Source organism: Callithrix jacchus, chromosome 6, assembly GCF_049354715.1.
Source record: "Callithrix jacchus isolate 240 chromosome 6, calJac240_pri, whole genome shotgun sequence".
Classification (NCBI taxonomy): Eukaryota; Metazoa; Chordata; class Mammalia; order Primates; family Cebidae; genus Callithrix; species Callithrix jacchus.
In genome coordinates this window covers 87,257,245-87,278,371 of record NC_133507.1, presented here as the reverse complement: position 1 = coordinate 87,278,371, position 21,127 = coordinate 87,257,245, and the positions used below count along the sequence as shown (strand labels likewise).

Genomic DNA, 21,127 nt, shown 5'->3' with positions numbered 1-21,127 from the left:
TGAGAGCCACAGTCAGAGCAAATGCCACAACATGTATTCAATGAGCATGATGAATATCTTCCTTTTCCCCAGATGATCAGATGGCAGCATGGCTCTGGGCTATGTCTTCTGAAGTTCTAATGCAACCCACCCAAGGCCCCATGAATCTGTTAACTGGATCAGGTTTTGGCGGGTCCTTTCATGAATGAGGCAGAAGCACCAGCTCTGTGAATTGGAGGTGGCTTCCTGGCTTCCAAAGTCAATATTCAGAGTGTCCTGAGAGCAGGGGAACATCTCAAGCTTAGCCAGCAGAGTAGATGCTTTGTTTTTAAGCTCTTGCTAGAAGGCAGAAAAAGGGGAAGTTTCTTCAGTGCTTAGCAGTCTGCTCCTCCCACTGATAAATTTTTAATCAACATTTTCCTTCCTTAAGTCAAAATTGATAAAATCTCTATACATGTGTCATGTTTGAAAATTGATAATCACATTGAAAAATAACAATATTGTTGACTATGCAAGGCAAATTTCTTCAAACCGAGTAAAGATGTGATGTGTGTGGTTAACAGTCTCTACCCAGGAAGTGGTTTTATTTAAAAGTTTTGTGCTCGCCCCACCCCCCACCTTTCTTCCCCCAGTAGTGATATTAAGCAGCATCCAACACAGGCCTACTCTTACGACATGTGACTTTACTGTTTTCCGTTTTTGTTGAAAGAGTCATTAACCGGAATTGATGGCAGCTTCAATAACAGGTCATTGCTGAGAAAAGGTAAGTTTTAACTTTATATTGTACATGAAATTTAAACTTGAACATGTTTGGCAGAGTTTCCTACATTTTGGTGTGAAGGTATAAACATTTCTACAAAATATGGCGCTTTTACCTATGATTCAAACATCTGCTGGTTTCCTTTGGTGTAGAAAAGAAGATTCTATTCATATTTGCAGCTGTCAAATTTCACTGTCTTTTACTAAAATATTATAATAGGATGATTTGCTAAGATGTTGTGATAAGATGTTAAAGACAGAATAAGGTATAAAGTTTTAGTTTGAAGTGCATTTAAAAATAACTACTAGAAATAATGTGAGACTTTACACCTTTAGCCAACTGTTTTATAAAAATATGTATTGTTCAACGTCCAAATAAGGAAAGAGAAAGGTCACTTCATAACAATGAGAAATATCTTGAATTTCAGCATGAAAGATACTCACTTTAAAGCATTGTATTAATGTTAGCATTAAAACCCCTTAAAAAGATTAGCAACTATGTAGCTAAATAAATAGCTAGTAAAAAGCAAGGGGGTTTTAAAATGTAAAGGAGTACCCTCTATCTTGATCCTTAAAATTTTTGTCTAAATTTCATTTAAGATACAGGGTGAAATGAGGGTAAGTTTCTAATCCATAAGCAAAATTGTATATTTAAAAAATAATTCACAGCTGATTTCATTGAAGGCTACTCTGAGAGGAGACGCAAATTAGAGGAATACTTTTGTTATTTATGTAATTATATAATTTTCCTTATTTGAAATATTCCAAAATAAACCTTAGAAATGAAAAGAATTTGTTAGTTATAAGCTGACAAGTAATTTTCTTTTATATTGACTTCTTGCTTTTACAGAATGTCTTTGTATACTGCAACATATGTGCAGAAAACATCAAAATATTGCTAATCTCAGAGAAAATACTTAAAATAAATCTGACTGTAGATTTTTGAAAGAATTTTAATAACAGCCCAAGATATGATCCATTCTTCCCTAATATTATTTTTATTGTGTTGTTGGATGGGAGAAGTGATGGCCCCCACAACACCTATTTTATTGTGTTATTAAAAAATGGTTACAGGGTTGATAAGTGACAACAATTTTCTTTTCTTTTATTGTCTTCTATTGAAAGACACACATAAATGTATTTTGACATGGTCAATTTAGTAGGAAATTATTAGGCATACTAGCACACTTCATTTTAAGACCTCTTCAATTGTCAATACTGAAGCTAGCTACTTGTTGACTAGTAAAATTATCACAGAAAAATAGAGATTAGGACTTGGTGTTCAATACATTTTTTATTGTTAGAGTGTACGAAGACCCTGGTAATATGTATTTGCTTTGATATTCTGATTAGATTTTCAATTGGTTGCATTTCCTCACAATGGAAAGCGTTATTTAAATCTGTCTTCAATATTGTGGTCCTGAACCTCTGCATCTATAGAAGCTGTATAATTCAGATAATTTTGGTTCATATGTTATTACTTTATTTCATTTTATTATAAAAGAATATCACATGAATAAACACATGCAATACTTACACCTTAGCAAGAATGAATATGCAGATAAACGTGGCATTGAAGAAAAGTCCACAAAAATTTTTTTAACTGTTTAATGCTTTTAAAAAACAAATTCCCTGTAAAAAATGAGTGTTTTCTGCAAAAACTGTTAAATTAATATATACATATTTTATAGAATATGTTTAAAATTAAGAATGAATTGAAGAGAGCTTGACAGGAATTTAGAAAGATCAATGAGTACAGATGATAGGTAAATTAAAATACCTTCAGAATTGTTTATAAACACAGGTAATGTACAGAGCAAATTTTAAGACAGTTAATTGCAACTGAGTTATATAGTTTTCTATTACTTTATATGTTTTAAGTGGCTGAGTCAGAAACAAGTTTTGATGAAATGAAAATAATATAGAAGATCTCATTTTGAAAGCTGATTTGCTCAAAGAATGTCATTCTTTTTCACTTGGGGCCAGCATTCAGCAAAATTCAGAAAGGAGAAAATCTTTCCTTGATATTCCTCCTGTTGCTTCTTTTTAATACTCTCTTCTGGAGCAGACTACTCTGCTCCTAATTTAGGGTCTCATAGCCTTGGTACCTAGAGGGACAGATCCTTCCTTTCAATGGCTTCTTCCATTCAACTGAATTTTTAAAATGTACTCAGCCCATTTTCCAGCACTTAGGGAATCTAATAAAAATAATTCTCACTCATAGGCAGGTGTCCAACAATGAGAACACATGAACACAGGGAAGGGAGCATCACACACTGGGGTCTGCGGAGGGGATCTAGGGGAGGGACAGTGGGTGCGGGGAGTTGGGGAGGGAAAACATGGGGAGAATGCCAGATTTAGGTGATGGGGAGGAAGGCAGCAAACAACATGGCCATGTGTGTACCTATGCAACAATCTTGCATGTACTTCACATGTACCCCAAAACCTACAATGCAATAAAATATATAAATAAATAATAATAATAATTCACACTTATAGGAGAAGGCTACAGAGCTTTGACTTCCTAGCCAGGCCTCTCTTTCTCCTCCCAGTGGAATTTTAATATGTTCTTTCAGCAGACAGGGACCAAAGGATCAGCTAAATGCTGGATTTCAAGTGAGGAGACTGATGCCACGGTAAATGGTTAGGGGAAGACTTTCGAGAGAGAGTGTTTTGTTAGCCATTGGTCCTGCCTGTGGTATTTAAACACAGGATTGCTGAAAGTGTCTCATATGAAGGATTCATCCCAGAGATGTATTCATCTCTTTAAGATATTCCTAAAGAAATAAACACCATTCTTGTAACAGGTAAAAAAAATTATTGCACTACATTTTCGGATAATTGTGATATTCCCATACACTTAGAAAATGTGTATACCTGTGTAACAGTTCTGCACAATCTGCACATGTACCCCAGAACTCATAGTATAATTTTAAAAAAATATTTCTCATAATTAATTTTAATAAATGTATTTTAAAAGTCATTGGATACTCTTTGGATACCAGAAGTGTATTTTTTACACTGTGCAATAAATATTATATAATTAGACTTTAAAATGTCCTTATAAGTATTCTAAATTTCAGCTTAGAATGAGAAAAACTTATTTGTTTGCAAATGATAGAAAATGAGTTCAAACTAGCCTAGGCAAAAGAGATAGTATTTTATGTGTGAAAAGTCCAAGGACAACAAAGTCAGGAATGGCTGGATCCAGGAGCTCACACAGGATTATCAGGATTAGCTCTCATTTTTTTCATTCCTCAGCACTTCTTTTCACTGTACTGTAAGAATCTCTGGTGGAAGCTGTCACCAAATTGTCAAGTTCCTACTGAGTTGATCCTTTCAGCAAACTGTGGGGAAAGAATGGCTTCACCCAATCACCACAACAAAGTGTCAGATTTAGAGCTGATGGGACTGAATTGGATCACATGACCATAGCTGAACAATTACTGAACTTGGGTGCACACTCTGTGTGGTCAGGCCTAGCTCACAGGCCCTCTCGTGCCTGTAGTTGACGGGCACTACAGATGCAGCACCTGGGCTCTCTGCTGAAAAGAGGACTCTCCTGATGTAGAAATTAAAATGCTTTCCCCAAAAGAAAGGACAAAACCTCAGAATTCTACTACAGAGTCACATATGGTCACATTTTAAGTAATCATTATTTTCCAACTTCTTCAAATTCCACACTCATACAAAAATACAGTTTTAATTTAAAGGCAGATCTGATTGAAACATGAGTTTCAATTAAACTCAATATAAAATTATTTTTCAACAGCTACTGTATGTGTGACAACTCCTCACAACATTTGCGTTCTAAAAGCTTATAATCTAGAGTGACTATTATTTTTAATAATTATGATGCAAATAAAATTTGTCAAGTACCACAAGAAGATACAAAGAATACTCTATTGGGGTAGAGAATTCATCCAGTATTTATGCATTCCTGTTATTTGCCAGGCCATAAACTAGAGAATTTGGTAGGTGTTGTATCATCTGATCTTATCCTTTCTGGGAATTTGGACAGTTTTGGAGGAAATCTTTGTGGTAGTTTTCAGGAAAATCTAGCATTGGGAAGATGAGAAACATTCCAAGGGACAGGAAGGAAATGTGTCAAAACATGGAGTGTCAGAGAATTCCAAGGCAGTGTGAATTCTCCAGCTTTGTTAGACAGAAGTATAGAAAGATGGTGTGAGATCATGAACAGAGTAGACCTGGATATAAGTAACAACAGGGCTTTTGAGCAGAAATACATAATTGGATGTCCACAATTTTACATCTTGATGGGCTGTCTATCTAGAGTCAGGATTTATTTGTTTCTTCTGTTTATCTTACTGTGAAGTGACATTCTCTTTGCAGAAGAGTTTGCAGTCAATGAAGATATTCCTGTAAGGACAGGCACTGACTTACAATGTTCAGGTGCCTGAGGTTCTTATTCAGGTTATGGTTATAACAACCTCTTTTGGTTTTTTTTTCATTTGATGAAGGCCTTTTGTTTTGTTTGTTTTTAATTTTAGAATAGATGATATAGCGAAGATGGTTCGAAATCAGCATAAAACCCAAACACAAAGGTTTTAGAGAAATTATTTCTTATATTTTTATTTCTATCTATCCCATTTATTCCCATCTTAATCCAACATAACCACTTTTACATATGTTTAATATATATTTATATTTCACAATTTATGCAAAAAACATATGCACATCTATATGTGTTTGTATCTAGCATAACTGCATGTACCTCATCACTTTGCTTTTTTTTTTTAGGAATCTAGATTAGAGATATTTTATCACAAAAATAAGAAATGATCTGATTCTCTTTTTTATAGCTGTATAATATTCCACCATACAGAAATGTCATACTTAATTTAACCAGCCTCCTATACAAAGAGTGATAGATATTTTCAATTTTTTCTAATTCAATGAATATCTGTGTGTTTTTATTTGAAAATCTGTGTGTGTGTGTGTGTGTGTGTGTGTCTGTCTGTCTGTCTGTCTATCTCTCTTTCTCTGCCCTATTCTAATCTATCTATGACAGATTTCCAGAAATAACATTTATGAGGCAAAGGATGAAATAATTTTGATAGTTGTTGCCAAACTATTCTTCACATTATTTGAAACTTTTTGAACTTCCACCAGCACTCAGTGAGAATGCTTGCAGAAGCTCCATTGCTTTTTCAAGGAATTGTGTTGCCAAGCTTTCCAGGTTTTGCTGGTCTGTAACAACTGTATCTCAGTACATTTTTATTGGTATTTCTGCTGTTATGGCTAAAATTGATCTTGTTTTTAAAAGATTAAAGGTCGATTTGCTTTTATTATAAGAAAACATATTCTGTCTCGCTGTATAACTAAAAACAATAACATTAGTGACTTTAGTGACACTCAAGCCTTGAGTGAGATGTCAAAGGAAGCAAAGAACTAGGAATTGCATACATAAAATGCTGTGTTACTTTTCTAAAGCTTGAAATAGACAGTCGCTTAAAAGGGGGATAAAATATGAATATTCAAGTGAAGGAGGAGAAAAGAAATGAAAAAAAAAAAAGAAATCTAACAAGGTCTCAGAGTAGACTAAGACAGATGGGTATAATCACTGGCTCAAGTAGATGAATTAACCTTAAACAGAAGAGAGAGCACTTTAATGAGTGTGAATGCAGATGAACTGGATATAAATAAGATTAAGTGAGGAGAGGAAGTTGAGGGAATACATGCTTCATAATTTCTATCTTTGCTTAAATGGTAGGAAAGCTCATCTGATGAAAGTATTTTCTACATGTCAAAAACTAGACAGAATATCTTATTTTAAAACTTGTCCCTGTCAGTAACACACAATAGAATTGTGGATTTGCAGCTTATTTTTTCTCTTTCGGTGGTTATTAGCCCAATTCAGTTCAACTCCATAAATAATTTTAAAGTCAACTAAGTATACTATGTTGTCCTAAGACTTACTGAGACATAAAAATTAGATATGCTACTTAGCCAATGAAAAATGTAAAAGGTACGCAAATATAAGGATCTAAATATCAATCTATGCATGTAAGTCCAGTTCCATAGAAATATTATAGACTATGCCATTGACAGAATCTCAGAGGTCTTCATTTTGCCAAATCTAATTGTCATTTATGTGTCTTTATGTTAGTCACTGTCTGAGCTGCATTGGATGCTATCCATCACTCCTTCACTCTTGAAACTCTCTCTTCATTTGACTTCTGGGATATTTTATTCTTCCAGTTTTCCTCCAAACCACCTGAATGCTCTTTCTGTGACCTTTGCTAACACTTCCTCATCATGAGGCTCTCTAAATGTTGGAATGTCCTAGGAACAGTCTTTGGTTTCCTACTTGTCTTCTAGGTTTATTCCTTTGTGATTTTATTGAGTTTCATTACCTTAAATGTTATCTATATACTAATTAGATTTCAAGACCAAATCTTTTCTCTTAGCAGTAAAACTACAAATACGATTCCTCATTCATCTTCTCCACTTGAATGTCTCATAGAGACATCAGAATAAGTATACAGTACTCAAAGCAAATCTCCTAATTACTGCCCACCTGTCCCCAAACCAATCTGCTTCTTTCCTTTGTTCCTCCATGTTACTTAATGACACCATACCCATCTCTCTTTTCAGGACAATAGTCTGAGAGTTATCCTTGATTCGACTCTTTCCCTACCACTTCCTACCTGAAGTTTCATCTAAGTTATCACCAATAAGTGCAGCCTGTCAGATATAAACTTAGCTTTCATTATTGTTTTCACATGACTTTTCTCAATAATGGCCCTTAAAGTGTTATATCTTTTCTTTTTCAGGCTAACAGTTCTTTTATCTTTGATTTTTTTGGTTGTTAATAGAATGACTTTCCTCAAAAAGTCTTGCTAAGTGAATACACTGCAACGTCACACTTGGATGAACATCAAACTTGAGACAAAACCGCACACACCAATTTACCCTCTAGTTTCAAGTTAGAGAAAATAATAAGCGTATAAAACAGTGTCAATTTGTACGTTTGAATTAATTCAAGAAGGCTGAAGAGGTGCCAATGTTTACAACCTTCTAGTCAGGCTGTTTTTGTTTTGTTTCGTTGCACTCCAGGTGACTCCTGTGCTGTAATTTATTATTAAGTACACTTTGAGAGCACAAAACCTGAAGTCTCGCAATCCTTAAAAATATTCGTGAAGAAAACAATGTACAAAAAAGAAAATATAGTAAATAAAACTCCTTTTATATTACATTTTATGTACAATTTGTTTCCTTTCAAATTGTTGCCTTTATGTACTTGAGCCCATTTTTGGTGCTATTGACTTATTTTTATACTTGTAAATGATGATTGGAAATCTTAGGCTCTTATTGAATAGCCCTATATTCAACAGGAATGGATTAGACATTAGGCAAGTGGTATAGGTACATGAGAATATCCTGAATTCAATCACTTCTTTCCACTTCCATTTCTGTTACTGCAGAATTCTCCTGCCTGTCCTCCCTGCTTCTATTTTCCCCACAATAGTCATTGTCCATGGAGTAGACAGAGCGGCCTTTTTAAGATTTCAAGCATGCAACTCTTCTACTACAATATTCCAAATGACTGACTATTATTCTTCAAATTAGATTCAATCTCCTTTCATGATTTGTAAGGCCCTCTTTATCTCATTACTCTGCTTTTGTTTTACTTCACGTTAGTTTGGACATGGAAATCTGTTATTTATTTTTCAGTGCTTAGTGGCTATTTTCACCGTAGAATATATGGTCCATGAGAGTATTGATCTTGCCTGTCTTTTTACTACTGAATACCTAGAACCTAGAACAAAGGGCAGGTATATGATAATGTCAATAAATATTTGTTTAGTGAAAAGATAAATGCCATAAAGGTTGACTTTGGGTTACAGAATCAAGGAAGACTGTCTGGAGATTTGTGACTTTTCCTGCTCTAAAAAATAGGGTAATTTAGAAGAGAAGCCAGAAATTATTTCAAATAAATGACACTATATCTACTATATATATGGTACAATTTTAGTAAGTTGGCAGTGATGAAAGGTTGGGTTAGAATTCTGTATCCATTATGTGCTTCTGAAAAATGAAACAACCCACCAGCTGAAAACATATTGCCATAAACTGATGAGAAACAGCAACTACCTCTAAGTATTTAAATTTTAAGCAATTTTACTAAAACTGTGGTATTAAAATTGACTAATTTTATGTTCACTTTAGATCCATTTCCTAAAAGAGTCAAAACAGGACATCTTTTTAAAAGAGCTACGGAAGGTAGAATACTCAGGAAATTGGGTGCTGAGTCAAGGGAAACTTCTGTTTCTGTTCATTTATCTTTCTGCTTTAGTTAATTTCATGTTAGAATTTTAAAGACTAGAAACTGAGCAATGGAACCCAAATTCATCTTTCTGCTAAATGCACTGGGGAAATCAAGTAATCTGAGCTTCTGTATAATACCACCTATTCATACTTTGATGGTTCTCCTAAAGTAGAACATTAGAGGAAAAAAAAGTATGGTGATTACCTCAGTGGTGTCTCAAGCACTGTGGCAAGTACGACAGTGTTACCAAAACTAGACAATATTCCCTTATCTCAAGATGTTTACAATTGCTTGAGAAATTCATCAACATAAATTATGGTGGGATTCTTAATAATTATTATCATAGCTATGACTTATTCTGTCTAGATTATGGGACAAGCATTTTGCATACCTAATTGCATTTGGTATCCACAAAAATCATGTAAAGCAGTTTGTATCCCCATTTTAAAGATAAGGAAGCTAGGGTTAAGAGGTCAAATACCCAAATTTACAGAGTTATTTGGTAGGCTGGGTCATGATCTGTAGATGGATCTGGGTAAGGCAAAGACCATGTTATTTTCGGTATGCCGTGCTATAATTTAGAAGCCTGTTAAGTGTTAGCAGTTAAGCAATGCTGAGCTTTATTCATGAAGCCCTAGAGTCTAAAAGGCTCTATAAGAATCCTACTGTGTTTGATGTCTAAAACAATGCCATCTGTAGGAAACCTGTTGTTTCTTCTCTGCATATATTTCCTATGCAGAAGTGCTGTAAAACATGTGAGGAAGAAAACATTCTTTTGCCTTAGTTTTTTTCTACATTTCTTGTGTTTTTTTCTATTTCTCTTTTTCTGTATCCTCTGGATTCTATGTCTCCTCTTGGCCCTTAATTCTCAAAAATTCCTTCTTAGATCCACCTATTCGATATGGTAGCAACTAGCCACAAGTGACTATTGAGCACTTGAAGAAGGGCTAGTATGAATTAAGTCTAAACTCCAAATTTTGAAGACTTAATACAAGTAAAGAAAATATAAAATATCTAATTATTATTTTGGTATTTTTTATGTGCTCAAATGATTAAATTTTGAAATATTGGGTTAAATAAAATTATTAAAATTAATTTTACCTATCTCATTTAACCTTTCCAATGTGGCTACAGGAAATGTTTGAATTGCATGTGTGGCTCACGTTATATTTCTATTGGATGTCATGCTCTAAACTATCTTCTTTTTGGTCTCTCTTTTCACATTCTTATGATTTCAATTCCTCAAATATGGTCCTTAAATTTCTATCTTTAGCCTTGGTGTCTCTGTCAAAATTGTTCCTTATTTCTAATTGTCACTTGATACTTCCTCTATGATGTCCCATCAGCAGGTTAAACTGATTATGTTCCACATTAAATCCATGACCACTCTCAAGGGTTCTTCTTGTCTTCCTTTCAATTCCAATTACATCTCTACTCCTGAAGTCACCCAAAGTAATCTTGTTATCAGGTGACATGATATAATCCATATCATGTATTCCATACCACTTATTTCATACATCCAATCAATTTCCATACTTAAGTAGCATTTATTTATTTCTTTCTTTTTATTTGCACATATCATCATGGTCACTAATTGGTCATGTATTGAGTCTTATCTAGAGTATGGCAAGAGTCTTATGCTTTTATATTGCTATTTCTCTTGCCTCTTTATTTTGCTTCTTATAAATGTATTTTAAGGCTTTAGGGTGATAGTTGGGTTCGAGTTAACTAATACAAGTAAGAATGTCTATAACCTATTTGTATTCTATTTAGAGTTTTAAAAGTCATTTGCATACATTATTTTACTTGATTATTCTAGAAAGCCAGGGAGAAAGTGGGAGGTTTTAGCAGACTTCATAGAAAAAGGCAATGAAGCATGGAGAAATTGCATTTTGGGAGGACACAGAAGAATTAGAATACATTTCAGGTATATGCATTAAAATGTACTTTTTCTCAAATTCTAGTCCGAAACTTTTTTCTTTCTTACAGAGGTAGTAGAGGTATTAAAAGCACAGGCTGGATGAAGACAGAAAAAATGAATTTCAATTCTGGGCCTTACCACTTGCTAGATACTATATGTATTATTTTGGGCAAGTTACTTAATCTTTCTGAGTCTGCGTTTGCTCATCTGTAAAATGGTGAGTTTCCTCCCAAAGAAAAAAAAATAAAATGAAGTATGTAAAGATGTTTACCCTGCATGAAGCACATAGTGAATCATTTTAAAAAGGTTAAATGCAGTGGTAAGAGTAGCCGTAGTAATAATTGTTTTAGCAGGTTTTGAATAAAAGAGTGACCTTTTATTTTTCTTTATTATGATATAAAAATCATGCTAGGATAATTTTGGTGTATTTCAATTCTAAGTATTACGATAAGATTATGAAACTCATCAAAAGCAATTTCTTGCTATTAGTTTCATTTCCTCTATACAGCTGTGTGGGGGAGTACAGTATAGCTGTGTGGGGAAAGGGAAGAAGAGATAACTCTTTTCTTGTTTGTTTACCAATTTTTGGTTGATATGGAAATTTTCCTTCAAGCAGCTCAAGATGTGCCCTCACTAAAAATACCCTTTAATTACCAAGAATTAATATTTATCACATAAAGCAGTTCAAAAACAGGTAGGCAGCCATTTACTCTTAGACCTGAAGTTAAAATGAAGCAAATAAAAGCTGCAGACATGAGAGAGAAGAAAGTAGAATTCTTTTCGTGCACTTTGATTTTAAATCTAATTTTTGCATGGGGTGGTAAGGTAGATAGTCTACAAGGCAGATCTACCAGGGTCCTAGAAAAATGAATCTGAGAGGAAAAAATATAAAAGGAAACTAGGAAGTCCAGAGAGGAATGTAGGTTGCTAACCCCAGTTAAGAAGTCTTTTGTCTTTTTTTTTTTTTTTTTTTTTTTGCTTGCTTTTGTTTCATTGTTTTGAGGGAGGGGCAGGGGAATAGCTCAGGATTCCATAAATGTAGGTTGAATGAATATACCAATCTCAGTCCTAATTTTGAAAGCAATTGGTATTAGAGCATCTACTTTAATGGGAGCAGGGTATGGCGGAGGTGAGCCCAAGGGCTGACAAAATGCTGGGGAGACAAGCAGCTGTGGTGCTGTCCACAGAGAGCCTGCTGTGTCCTATGGCCAGCTGGCACTGAGCTTTAGGTTTGAAGTCTGGCATTAGGAAAGGGGATTAGCAAGTGGGCAGTAGGTTCAGGGTGGGAAACCAGCTTGACAAAATTTTGGAGACTAGTCAGCTTGGCAGATGTGTAGAGCATACACACCCTGGGGCAGGGATGGGGGAAGGTGAAATGCAGTGATCTGACTTCTCCTGACCATGATAAGCTGTCTCGTGCATACATTTGGCAGCTTTGGATGTGGAGAGGTAAGCAGGTAACACAGGAATCCCACAACACTTGAGACTTGGAGTCACAGCCATTCTAATCATGGTAGCAAACTTGAACTTGCTGGAAGTGCTCATGGCCTGGGGGAGTTCGATGCAGGGGATTTCAGAGTGTTGAATGAGCATACCAATTTCAGTTCTAATTTTGAAAGCAATTGGTATTAAGGCATCTGATTAATGAGAGCAAGGCATGAGACCAAGTGTCTATAATGCTCTAAGTACAATACAAATTAACAACACTGACAAATATAGTGTCTGACTTTAAGGAATCCACAGTCAATTTGGGCAGAAAAGGCACACAGCTCATATAGAGAACAGAAACCAATATAAGGCAGGATATAATTGTCTGCCAAAATATAATAGGAACAGTAAAGGAGGCCAGAGAAAAGAGAGGGAGGAAAAGAGGAACTTGCTTAGCAAGAACAAAGAGCACAGCACAATACCCTACTCTTTGTACCTAAGATCATGTTGAGAAAATTATAAGACTAAATGAAGTAATGTTAATGTTTGATGATCCTCTTTCTAAATCAGTAGTACAAATGCAAATGCAGTCTCCTGGTTCTGCTATTCATTTGCAATCTTACCAGCTTAGATTTAAAAATAATACAATACTGAAAATAATATTGACTTAATATGCAGCACAATCACCATTCAACCTATACATCAGAGGAGCAATGTTCCTAGAGGAGATTGACACCACAAGCCACAGTCAGGAATGCCTCCAGACCAGTCAGGATATCTATACAAGAGAAGTGGGTAGGAGGGGACCTGTGGACCAGAGGATGTCTATATGATGGCTTGTCTAAAGGATGTAGAAGCTGTCCACCTGAAGCTGTCTCTTACCATACACGTCTGGATCAGTTTGCCACATCTTATGATTTTTCAAGAGAAGACACATAAACATCCTTTTCTGTTTTTTTAAAAAAGTAACAACCCTCATTTTTCAATTGGAAATTGATTCAAAACATTCCAAAACATTGTTCAGGCCCAACAACATATGTCTGTGGGTTGAATTTGGCTGGCAGTCTGCCAGTTTTCCACCTCTTCCTGAATTTATAGCTGCTCCTAAAAAAGCAGGAGCAGAGGGTAATGATTAGAGAGAACTAGAGTCCTCCAAATAACTTCTGTGTATGCAATAAATCCTAATAAATGTTTAGAGACTGACTAGAGCATTAGATTATTCTGTGAAAAAAACATCCATTTATGTATAGCTTCTTCATTTAGGTCCTTGTTGTGTCTATCTAGCTTGCATGACTGGGCTCATTTTCCTAACTTGAAAGAACAAACTTTCTTTTGCTGCCAACCCTCCCCAAAGCATTTTTTTTTTAAATAATTAAAAGATGTCTCTAAAAGTTTAACTTGACTAAACTTGACTAAATGGATACATTTATCTTTGGGTTGACTGTTATTTTTGAGTCACATGATGTAGGGAATGGAGCAAAATATCTACGTGTGTGGATGCACTGTTGTAAGTGAGATGAAAGAGATGTTTGCACACCTTGTGTTGTGATAACAGTGGCAACCATTTAAATACGTATGCATGTGTGCATGCTCACATACACATAAACACACACAAGAAATCCACCAGTGAGTGCACAAGATGGGGAAATGTCACTGGAGCTTGGTTGCATAACCCATTTCATCACGTTTTCTCTTTTGACAGATTAGATTCTCTGTCTCACACGTAGGTGTAACAAAGGATGTAAGTAAATCAAACAAGACAGAGAAGAAAGTGTTATTTTTAAATTAAATGGATAATTCTACCAACCATTTAAGACTCCAAATATGTATGCATTTTTTTTTTTTTACTTTCATGTGTCCAAGTAAAAATCCTGTATTTCATTTTGTGAAGAACCTAAATTTAGAAATTTGGCCACACTAATTTGAATTACAGTAGCACTCAACTGTTACCTATTAGTTATATCACATATGTAACCATCTCCTCTGCCTCTCACTTTGTGGAGAGAGGCCTGGGAAATACACTTTGAGGAAGAAAAAACAAAGTAAATTTGTTTAAGTGGAGTATCTAGTCCCCCGAATAACTCCTAGATTAAGGTTCTTGACAAGGAAGTTGAAACGCTTCAAGAGACTAAAGGCATGAAGAGAACCTTCAGTTCTTCATCCTAGAGAAAACAGTATACATTTTAAGGCTTACAATGAATGTAGTATATTGTATCTGTTGTCTTCAAAGGCAAGGATTGAAAAACTCAGTAAAAGTTTTCAATTTAAGTAATATAAACTGACAAATATTTTTTCACTATTTTGATTATCTTGGCTTCTTGAAAGAAAGCCTAAGGATACAATATTTTGTGGAATTTTTTTTTTCTCACACCCTTTGGTGTTTATCAAGGAGAACTGTTTTCTTTTTTTTCCCCCCTCAGACAATTACTTGAACCACTAAGTCATCTCCCTCCAGAAAAAGAAATAGAGAGCCATCAGGAGACTGGGACTAACTTCACAGTAATAAGAGTACACTCTAAGCCCTTCTATGGAGAACCTACTGCAAAAAGCAATGGAACTGAAATTGGATGGGCATTCCATACACTATTTTTTATTTTTTTAACTTTTATTTTAAGTTCAGGGATATATATGAATATTTACAGCATCACTGTCATGCACCTGTGTGTCTATGTATCTATTTACTTACCCACTTAGCTACCTACTCATTTATCTCTATTTCCAACTATGGACCATACCCCTCCCCTTCACCAACATGTTCTAAAGTGAACTTTCATTCCCAGAAAACTTAATTAGAGCAGTAATATGAATAAAATGAAGATAGCAGGAATGGGCTGTAAAAATAAGACATTATAGTAATGACTAACCATTTTAGAATAATACAGGTATAAAATCTAAAAAATAACATATAAACCTTTATAAAAATAACTTTTTAAATTATACTTTAAGTTCTAGGGTACATGTGCAGATCATGCAGTTTCATTATATAGGTATACTCGTGCCATGGTGGTTTGCTGCATCCATCCCCCTGTCATCTACATTAGGTTTTTCTCTTAATGTTAACCCTCCCCAATCTCTCCATCCCCCCTCCTATCCCTCCCTTAGCCACCCCACCACCCCTGTGTCCATGTGTTCTCATTGTTCAACACCCACTTATGAGTGAGAACATGCAGTGTTTGGTTTTCTGTTCTTGTGTCAGTTAGCTGAGAATGATGGTTTCTAGCTTCATCTATGTCCCTGCAAAGGACATGAACTCATCCATTTTTTATGGCTGCATTGTATTCCATGACACCATCATGGAATATGTGCCACATTTTCTTTATCCAGTCTATTACTGATGGGCATTTGGGTTGGGTGCATCTGAATCCCTTAGGGGTTATGACAAAATATGCAATTTCTCAGCCTCTCTCTCATTCTCTTTAAATGGGAATATCTGTGGAAGGTTCAGCTAAGTCAGTGTACTTAATAAGCTCCACACATTGACCACTGAGAATTACTACTTTATAGTTCTCTTTCTCATCACTGCCAGAAGCATTTGCACATCTGTAACTGGTTGAGTTATTTCTGACCCTGACTTTCAGGTGAAACATTAACTTAATATAGATAATCTTTAATTCTAGTAGAATGGGATTTTGTGGATTCAACAATAAATTATAATGAGTGATATCACCTTTTGGTCTGGACTTGTGATGTTCTAATCAAGTGTATTCCCACCTTATTTACAAGTCCCATCATTTTACTGGGTCAGCTCTTCCTCACTGGGTATTTGCTTTGTCCCTGACCACAACTTCCTTTGCTGGTAACCTGGTCATTCATTGCCTCACTCTCTTGCTAGGTTTGAGGTTCTACCTTTCTATTGCCAATCTCCTTTGTGGGTAATTGAGCTAGACCTGAACAAATACCCGGTATTGAGAACTGTGCCACCTAGAAACAAACCTAGTTGATAACAATCTGAAAATCTGTACGTCTCAGTATTGCCCCCCTCAGATTATCAATGACTGTTTCTACTTACCTGTTGTATAACTCTTCCTATTCAACTTGTATCCCCAGTTTCCAATAGTGGCCTAGATTGTGACCACTAATCTATGTGGTTACTTGACACTGTTAGCACCTTTCAAATTGAATCTTTTGTGACCACATGTGGCTAGGAGAGCTCTCCAGCAACTGGTCACTTCAGATGGAAAGCCAGTTCCTGGTCCTTTCAGGAGAGATGACAGGTCCTTCCAATTTATGTACGTATAGGTGTGTGTGTGTGTGTGTGTGTGTGTGTATAACTTTCTTTCCACACCAGACACAAACATTATTTCCAGATGAATCCAAATAAATAAAAGTTGAAAAAACAAATCATTTGAGGAAATGATGGGAATAGTCTTTTTTGCCTTGAATTAGGCAAGGGTCTCTTAAGAGGGCAATAAAAAGCACTAATCATAAAAACAAATAAATGATAAGTTAGATAATATTAAAAGTAAAAACCTCTATTAATGAAAAGACACCATTTAGAGAGTGAAAAAGCCACCTACAAGTGGGAAATGATAATTATTGCAACATAAATATTAACAAGAGATTTGTGGTTGTAGTATTAAACAGCTCCTACAAAGTGGTCAGAAAAGGACAAACGATCTGATTTTAAAAAATAAGCAAAAGTATTGCACAGTCACGTCATCAAAGAATATTGCACAGCAATCATCTTTACAAATAAAAGTTTGAGTGAAATAAGCCCAGAAAGAAAAAGTATACTCTTTAGGTTTTCCTTGATATAAAGTTCAAAAACAGGCAAAACTCAGAAGACAGAAATGATCAGCTTTACCGGGGCAAGGTGGGTAACGACTAACTAGAACAGAGTTTTTAGGGGCTTCTGGAGTGCTGATAATATTGTGTTTCTCACTTTGGCTGTAATTACAAGAATGTGTTCAGTTTGTGACAATTCATTGAACTTTATATGCAAACATAGGCATGCTCGTGCACACACACACACAAGCTATTTGAAATGTATTTTACTCATAAATAATTGAGTAAGAGAGAACTGATTTTTAAATGCATTAAAGAAGATATTCCAAAAACTTTTATTTTAATGATATAGTCATCATCCTTCACAACAATACACTATGACATTACTGTCCCATCATTAGACATGCCCTTTTGGCACTGAAATTCAATCTAATAAATTCAGAGTGTGGAGACATGAGCATTAGGAAAAGACTAATAGATACAACAGAAAATTTGCTAAATAAAACAAATGTCAACCATATTTGACTGCTGTCAATTACTGATTACCGTTAATTACTGTGGAGTACTAATTATGCAATATGCAACTTCCATGTATTTGAACTCTGGGCAGGCCAAAATACAGATAGCCTGGCATAGCTACAACCAGTGGGTGATTACATTTATTTTGCCTAATAAAAAGACTTCCCAACTGAGTCAAGCACTTTAAGAAAGAAACACTGTAGAACAAGAAATCCCAGGAAACTGAAACAATTGCAGGTTAAAATGTACTTTTTGCACTTGATACTCTCCCAACAAAGATTAGAGAATTAGCTTGTCCCAGCAAGGGTCTGAGACTCCATTTGTTTCCCCAGTGTTTTCTAATACTGTGGCTGCTGAGCAACTTGCTCTACAGCTGATGTTTTCTCTTTAAGTGACATTTCATCATCAGTGCCCTAAGATAGTCACCCTGTTTTCCCTTAATTGATACTTGTACGCAAGAGGCGGAAAATCGCTCAGCATTTCTTGCTAGATTAGGTCAAAACTGACAGAGGAAACAGAGAAGATTGCATTACTTATGCCCCTTATGGCTCTCATCTGTATCTAAGAAGATTGCCATTTCATAAAATTTCTTATGCTCCCTAAATGTAATTACAATGGTGCAGGCATTTTCTTCCTATTTGCTTTTCAATTTTTTACTACCTGCCTGATCATCAGAGGGAAATTCAGAAACAGTTCTACTAATCTTAACTTTATTTTCCTTCTATCTCTTCAATTGGATGCAATTGCACCCTGGGGACCTTTTCTTTAAATGCTTTATTTAGTTATTCCTATTAAGTCTTTACCTTTCTTTTCATTTGATTGGTGACCAGCAGCATTGAACATGTACCTAGATGTTCAAAGTGAGGTTCCTAAAATATCTGGAATGTTTTTTCTGTATCACAGGATGCTCTTTTAATAAGATTAATGTTCACAAATAGACACTGTAATATTTATTCTGATTTAAAGTTAATTAAGAAGCATCCCACAAGCATGTTATATATTTGTTTTGCAGCCTCAAGGGTCAAGGATCCTTACTTGTGGATTACTTTTCATCAAGGATCTTAGAAAGGGGTTATATCTTAAATAAAATCATCAAATTTCCCCAGGCTCTATAAGACAAAACCCCTATTTTTTAATCAAAATAGTCTAGTTCTCCTCATGCAGGCTTAATCTACGATAGCTTTCCCACTTAGCTACCAACACCCTATGATCTTGTGTGAATGTTCACTCCTCCTTTCCTTCAATCCCATGATCTCAGCCTGTACTGCTCTTGATATCCCCTCTCTGCCTATCAGAGTCCTGTTTATCATACAGCATCCAGGCCTAACATCATCTTTACCTTGAAATCATCTCCAGTCCCATTCTCCATTACACTTTAATCAGACTTCATGGTAGACAAGCATGCTTGTGCCTAACTCTACTGTAGGGTGCTTAATAACTCTGCAGAACCTGTGGGATATAGCAAGTCTATGTCTCAGAGTAGAGGCTCAATAAATATTTGAAGTGTAAAATCAGCTGCCTTGCTCCCAATAGGATGGAGTTTGAAAGGCTAAGAGCTAAGAAAGATCAAGGTTGCCTACCACACATTATTCTACTTTCAAAATATATTTTACTTGACATTGTCACCATTTAAGATGGCTATGTGCAGTGATAATAACTGTATTACAATTTACCATGCAGCAGACTTGTCAGACTTTGTCAGCCAATGCAGCATATACTCCAGCTTCCCTGCTATAAGTTAAATAAATGCAAAGCCTTATTATCACATTTCCTATATATAACACCCACCCTGTCAAAGACAATGTTACCCAATGGGGTGGCTGTGGTCACATTCCTTTACTGTGATCTTCCTTTCTCATTACATTCGACATTTTTGAAACTGAGTTTTATTGCACTCTCTCAGCTTACAGAAGTGGTCTGGGGAAATTAGACTTAATAGAGATGTAGAAGCCACAGGGAGAAAAGAAAAGGAAAGTGAACTGGAAGGAAACTGAAATTAAAATGTTATTTTGGTAAATGGCTGCTGTGGTGGAGACAACAAACAATTGCAATGCAAGTTAATTACTGACCTGTCAGGAAAGTGTGACGCGAAGGTTGTGGCACACATTACTGGAGCTACCACGACCACAAGTCATTTCCACAGGGGAACAGACTTGTATCACAGATCAACATAAGATCTTTCCGGGGGATAGAAATGAGTTTCTCCGAAAAATGCTATTTGTCTGTGGAGTTGCCATGAGCTCTTAGCAGACCTGGAGAAAGAGCTCTTCTCATACATGCAGAGAAGGGAATGGGGTCATGTCACCACAGAAAGTTCCTGCATGTTTAGACAGGGGGGATCTCTCCTCGTGGTGAATGTGCTAAATATACAGCTCTCTTGCCACACAGTGAAAACCCAGGCTAACACTCATGAAATAGGAATTCCCTGAGTGTATGGCCATTGCTAGCCTCCGATAATTTCCTCACAAAACTCTCAGCGATAACCTGTCTTACAGAAGCATCCCTCTTTTTTTAGGGAAAATGTATCAAGTACATAATGAAATCTGAAATTCAAGGAAGACTATTCTCAAAGCAAAAATTCCTGCAAATAGTATGATTGTGATAAATATGGCCATTTTTTAATGAGAAGAAGACATAGGATTATTGGGAAATAGAAATATGGTGTTTTTTCACACTAAAAAAATTTATGTGACTCTCCAACCATACTTTACTATTGGCCTCAGAAGGCATGAGAAACATTGTTTCTTTCTTCCTCTGACTTACAATAAAATATCCATAGTTAGTTGACTAAGAAATATCAGTGAGGATGAGTTATACATTTTTAAAGTTAGAAACTTGGTCAAATACATTTTCTTATTGACAATGCTTTGCCAGGCTACATACACTGGCATTAACTAGTTTCCATATTTGTTTTTCATTTATACATTCAACAAACATTTAAGTCTCTGTTGTTTTGTCAGGAAGCACAGGAACATTTATAATTGATTAAATGAAAGACTTGCGTGATATATACCTAATGTGGCTACATTATGATCATTTTATCTGCCAGATTTTCCTCACAGTTCTTGTTACCTATTCTTTCCATATACAATTTCCACTTGATTTGGGGGCCTATGGTGAAATCAAAGATGCTGGGGGTTGTAGGCCCTGAGTGCCATCCTATAATTGTTCTGAACAGGATGTGGCACCTTGGGGAAGATGTTCAGGATACCCAAGCCTAAATTTTCTCTGCTCAGAAGCATAAAGATTATATCATAGTGCCTATTTAGTTTTTCTCATCTCAAAAAGTCTTAATAAGTTTTTACTTTTAATGCTGTTGATGTGAAAGAGATGTCAAAAATACACTTTCTAACTCAAAAGGGCAGGCTGCTGAGCCTTAGTGTAATTAACAGAGTGCAACAAATAATTGAGAGAGCAGCCATGAAAGTTATGATTAGATGAAATATCATGTTCCCTCCTATTTGCAGTATGAGTGGGGAAATTGAGCCCAGAAGTACAGGACA

The 21,127-nt window shown here is 35.5% G+C and overlaps 1 protein-coding gene across 2 annotated transcripts in view; it reads left to right on the top strand.

Annotated features, from left to right (window-relative positions):
* Positions 1-609: 609 nt before the first annotated feature.
* ARHGAP15 (Rho GTPase activating protein 15) overlaps positions 610-21,127 on the top strand; it is a 660,617-nt gene continuing 640,099 nt past the window's right edge. For both annotated transcript variants that reach the window (XM_002749466.5, XM_054257664.2), the window contains exon 1: positions 610-742. The gene's annotated coding sequence lies outside the window, so the exon portion shown is untranslated. The remainder of the gene's footprint in view (positions 743-21,127) is intronic.